This window comes from Cryptomeria japonica, chromosome 7 (genome assembly GCF_030272615.1).
Source record: "Cryptomeria japonica chromosome 7, Sugi_1.0, whole genome shotgun sequence".
Classification (NCBI taxonomy): Eukaryota; Viridiplantae; Streptophyta; class Pinopsida; order Cupressales; family Cupressaceae; genus Cryptomeria; species Cryptomeria japonica.
Genome location: NC_081411.1, coordinates 38,345,301 through 38,351,917, shown reverse-complemented (window position 1 = coordinate 38,351,917; position 6,617 = coordinate 38,345,301).

Genomic DNA, 6,617 nt, shown 5'->3' with positions numbered 1-6,617 from the left:
TGTATATGTATATGTATATGAATATGTATATGTATATATATACACACATATATGTATATATATACACACATATATGTATATATATACATACATATATGTGTGTGTGTGTATGTATATGAATATATATGTATGTATGTCTATATATATCTATATGTATATATATGTATGTATGTGTGTATGTATGTATGTATGTATATATATGTATGTATATATATATATAGATATATATACATATATTTACATATAGATATATATATATGTGTGTGTGTGTATATGTATATATATATATATCTATTTGTAAATATATGTATATATATTTATATATATACATACATATATATACATACATACATACATATATACATATATACATACATACATATATACATATATACATACATACATACATACATATATATATACATATATACATACAAATATACATACATATATAAATACATATATACATACATACATACATACACACATACATATATATACATATATACATACATATATATACATATATACATACATATATATGCATGTATATATGTATGTGTGTATGTATGTATGTATGCATGTATGTGTGTGTGTATGTGTATATGTATGTATATGTATATGTATATGTATATGTATATATACATATACATATACATACATATACATATACACATATACACACATATATGTGTATATATATACATACATATATATACATATGTGTATATATGTATGTATATGTATATATACATATACACACATATATGTATATATATACATACATACATATATATATATATATATATATACACATATGTGTATATGTATATGTATGTATATGTATATGTATATATATGTATATGCATATACATGCACGTACATACATACATACATACATACATACATATATATATATATATGCACATATAGATATACATACATACATACATACATACATACATATACAAATACATACATACATACATACATATATATGTATGTATGTATGTATGTATGTATTTATGTATATTGGTTGAAATATCTCATTCTACACATGAATGGTATAGTGTTGAATCAAAAACTTTTAAATAGTGGCTTTTAGAAATACCTATGAAAAATTAATTTGTATAATCAGGGTATTAAAATAAATTGCATATTTAAAAACTATATTGGAGTACTACATTTCATTTTAATAAATTTTATTGAGATTCAATCATTATGTGTTTCAAATTTTTAGGTCAATTTTGATAAATTTTGGGAATCGGGAAAAACACTTCCACTTTAGGCACTTTATGTGGACTCAACTTCTTGAAGTCACCAATTTTCAAATCTTTTCCAACAACTAAAAGTATATCAAACATTTCTAAGGATTATGCTTTCATCATCACACCTGAAATGAAAATCACATAGTAATATATAAATGCTTGCTCAAATTTTCAATATGAAATAAATATTTATTTACTTTTATAAATGATATTTAGTAGAAATTTAGCTTCTATAAATATTTCAAATCTAGAAACAATATACGGTTTTTGGAGGCATTATCCAACAACATTGTTTTCATGAATCTTCACCTAACATACAAAACCTTGACCAGAAATGAAATAATACATATATAAAGACACCATAATATTAACAAATAATATGAAAAAAAATTAAAATAGAAACCCACAACTATCATAAAAAAAATATTGTCAAAACCTTACAAACTACTAAAGAAAACTATGAAATCTAAAACCATTCTACGCAATGAAAAACTCTAATTGATATTGCAGTTTGATGACCCTTCTACTCCCATAATTATCTCAACTAGAAAACGAAAAAATATAATTCTTGAGCCTCCTTCTCAATATGGTTATCAACCTCTAAATAACAAAAAAAAATATTAGCAAATAGCAAAGTGACTGCATGAGATGAAGTCAAACCAAACTTAAATCCAAACCATTTTCAAAGCACTATCCAACAACACTATTTTCACAAATATTCACCAAACATACAAAACCTTTACCAAAAATGAAATAATACAAATATAAAGACACCATGCTATTACCAAATACAATAAAAAAAATATATAGAAATACAAACCTACAACTATCATACCAAAGTATTGTCAAACCCTTACACCCTATTAAAGAAAACTATGAAATGTAAAACCATTCTACACAATGAAAAAATCCAATTGATATTATAGCATGATGACCCTTATACTTTGATACTTATCTCAACTAGAAAACCTAAAAATACCACTCTTGATCCTCCTTCTCAATAGGTTTATTAACCTCTAAATAACAAAAAAAATGTTTATTAGAAAATAGCAAAGTGAATGCATGAAATGGAGCCAAACCAAACTTAAATCCAAATCAATTTCAAATTTAACTCTTAGGTGCCCAAAACTACATACCAAAAGAGGGATAATCGTGTACTCCAAGATTGGCAACTGATTTTCCAAGTTTCCACCATTCTCCTCCACTCTCCAATCAAAAGATCCATTCATCTAACTTATGTTTGGACCACTTAAAGGTCAAGTAAATCCCAAGATGAGATACTCCAAATCTCATGCTAATATTAGGGAATTAATGTAATTAAAAAATACTTTTATGATTAGATGTTAATTTTTATTTGATCAGATCACTATAGAGGACAATATTTACCAATCTATTTATAGTTTTTTATATTAAGTATAATTATACATAGAGTTGAATACTTTTTGTAGCTAAGTGATGTCCTATATATAATACATAATGCAAAAAAATAGATAGTTAACTATCACAATATTCAACTGGGTGAATATCTACACTATCCTATACGTTCTAAGTTTTATATAGCCATAGTGACATCTTACAAAATAGACTATCTCAAAACAAACATTCAAAAGAGGTTAGTTGTTAATCCAGGATGTCTAGCCTAAGGGGCTTTCCATCCAAATGGTAGTCTTTTCTTCTTGGAAAATCAATGGGATAGTGGCAAAGTTGTGTAGTTGATTCAGCCTCCTATGATCATACACCTACTTGATTATTGTGTTGAGGGTAGAAGAAAGAGGATCTCGATCCCTGCTAGACTAGGACCAAGTGCGGTTGTAGGAAAGTTCAAAGATGTACACTCGAATTGATCCCTTATCTAGCAGTCCATGGAGTTCTCTTCCAAGATCTTGATATAAAGCGCAACCTGCGAAACAACATAGTAATGGATGAGTCATCTGACTGACTTAGTAAGTTTCTTGACTCTACCCTAATACTTTTCCTCATTATAACATTTCCAAATGTTCCACAAAATTAGTATCCTTCTTCAAACCTTTAATAAAGCCAAGCATAACATCAATATGGGAGATATCACCTTGGAAATAAATACCAAAAATATTCCAGATTTCTTTCACAAAAATACAATTAAAAAATATATGATGAACATTTTTAATCTTCCTACACATAGGGCACAAAGACAGGTTATTATGAAGATCTTTAATAGGAATCTTTTGCAACATCAAGAGCCATTTAAATTTTTTTTGCTTAGGTGAGATAACAAAATGCCAATGAAAGGAGAATATGTTTTTCCATTGTTTCGTAGAGTGTTGTAGATTCCAAACAGTGTTGAGATGAGTAATAATATCATCACTATTATTTCAAGCATTGTAAATCAATTTAGCACTATCCCTAGGTAGGGTGGGTCCATCCATCCATGTGTATGAAAGAAGTCTTCTCTCTCTCACTACACAAGGAATAGATAAATCCAAACTACTATAGGTAATTCTAATCATGGAGTAAGTATGTGTATTGGATGAAGAAATGTTAAACTTGTGCTAAAGAGATAACCACAGGATAAGAGAATCATCCCTAATAATGTCATTTAAGGTGTTAATGCCCTTGAGGGCCCAACTTTTGGCCAACCACCCCTATGTAAGAGAAAAAGGTTTACCTTTTGTGTAAGAGATTCCACCAAATAGATTTCTCTCCTACTATGGAGTTGTTGTTATCAACCACCCCATTGTTAGTAATCAAGTACCTAGTCAACTCCCAAGCCTACCAGTGTGTCTTAAAGACGGGAGATCCTTCTTGGGATATAGGAAACTTGCCGATGATGAGATCAACAAAGGGGAGGTGTTTCCAGCCTTTGGCATGTTTGGGAACACCAAGGAGAATGTTGTTTCTAACTAATATTTTCCAGGGTTCATCTCCTTCTAGAGAACAAAAATTCCATTTAACAACAAGTGCAATGCCCTTTATGCGGAGATCTTACAAGCAACACCACCTCTATTTAACCAAATGCCATTTCTTGTTACCTTTACCATCTGACCACAAAAAAATCCTTATGGCTTTCTGAATGTCATTAACCTGATAGTTGTTGAACAACCAGACTGAGGAGTAGTACATGGTGTAGGAAGAAAGGATTTTTTGGCAGAATTGCACTCTGCGAAAAAGAGAAATGTACATATTACTCCATTTATTAAATTTGTGATGATTTTTTTCTTTGATCCAACTCTACATGCCCTTTACGTTGGGGTTGATAGCAAAGGGGATGCCTTGGCACCTAACCTACTTCGATGGGCCACCCCATTGAAAATCATAATTTGATAGCCAACCAAGGGGGGGGATCATCCCACCCTAATAGAATAGATTTGGGAGCTGAGACTTTAGCTCCAGAAGCCTCATAGGAGATATTCAACTTTTGTAGCAAGGTTTTGAAATTATCTTCCTGAACTTGTAGGAAAAAACTGGTATCATCCGTGGATTAGGCATCAGTCAAATCCATGCCATTAGGGAGGGAGATACCTTGCACTGGGGGGGGAGAGGGAATAATCTCTAAGTAGATAAACCATGTCATCCACGACAAAATCTAAGAGAGTAGGAGCAAGGGGGAATACTTGCCTAATACATCTATTCAGGGGGAACTATTGTGACCAAGAACCATTGATATCAAATTGGGCAGAGGCATCTCTTAACATGACCTCAACTATTTTTCAGAACTCTTTAGGAAATCTGAAAGCTTCAAGGGTAAATGCACAAAGATGGTGGTAAACAAGGGGGGTATATGTGGACATGTTTTTTTAGAAATAAGGTGAACATGAACTTGGAGGCAAAATTTGAAAGTTATCCACTCAAGATATGAAGATAATAAAACAACAAATATTGTAGTACTCTGAGTCTAATTTCCAAACTACTAAACATTTTTAAAATTGGATAATATTAAGGGGGTCAAATCCTTCGCGCACAAAAAACAAACCCTGATTTTTTTTGATAAACATAACATAGTGTCTAACATGCACATCAAAAAAGTCATACTTATATTTAGTATTTTGACAAATCCATTGGCAGAAAGATAGTTAAGAGTGAGCACTAGAAGTTGTGTATATTTTTTTAATTTTTTGTTGAGTATTTTTGTTTTATGATTTTTCCAATCGAGCACATCCTGAAAATTAGGTACCTGTTCATGTGTGAAGCATAACTTGCACTAAAAAAATCAAAAATACCTTTTTCTTAAAAATTTGTAAAGAATCAAGTGCACTACAATAATATATAAAGTTTTTTAAATCTGGATAAATAGATCGAAATTTATTAAAAAAATGGTACAGTATGTCTATGGGAACTATGAAGACACTGGTAAAAGAAATTCAATAATAATATGTTATTGTTGTTCAAATTTTAAAAAAATTATATGGTTAAAAAGCTCAGGAGATGGGTGAAAATATGGTGTCAATTTTAGAAATACCCACTTGATGAAGTGTAAACTTGATGATGACAAAGTTGATAAACCAAGTTGATAAAATAAAACACGTCAAAAAGGAGGGAAATGGAGGGAAATCAAACTTCCAACCTGTAGCTTTGTCATCCAGGCCTATTTCCAAGCCTAAACAATCAAAAGAGCATATGGGGTAACTATGGTATAAGAAGCGTGTACATGTTGTCTTTACTATAAATAGTGTGTACGTGGTAATAAAGCTTAAGTAACACGTACACTACTTTTGTTTAAAATTTGCATGTGTATAATATAATATTGTATATATAATGTGTATATACATATAATATATAATTTATATGTATATATTTATATAATAATATACATATTTTATATAATATATAATATATTAAGTATATATATACACACATATGTGATTTATGTGTATTGTCTCCCTCACTCTCCCCCCTTCTCTCTCTCTCTCTCTCTCTCTCTCTCTCTCTCTCTCTCTCTCTCTCTCTCTCTCTCTCTTCCTCTCTCCCCCTCTCTCTCTCCCTCACTCTAACTCTCTCTCCCTATCTCCCCTTCTCCCTTCCTCTATACCCCATCCCTCTCTCTCTTCTTCTCTCCTTCCCCACTCTTTCTCTCTCCCTCTCCCTCCCTCCCTTTTCCTTCACATTTTATTTACTACAAATAGCACATATGAGGTACTAAGCCCATTAGTTTGCTACCCTGCCATAACATTTTTAAGGTGTAGGATCACATATAAGGTGAAAAATAAATACCATTGGGCTTGCCAACATTTTAGGGACTAACAAACATACGTTATTATTCCTTCTATGTACCTCTTCTTCTCTCCTCCTCTCTCTCCCTCTTGCTCTCTCTGTCTCTCTCGCTCTCTCCCTCTCTCTCTCCCCTTCTCTCTCCCTCTGTCCCCTTCTCCCTTC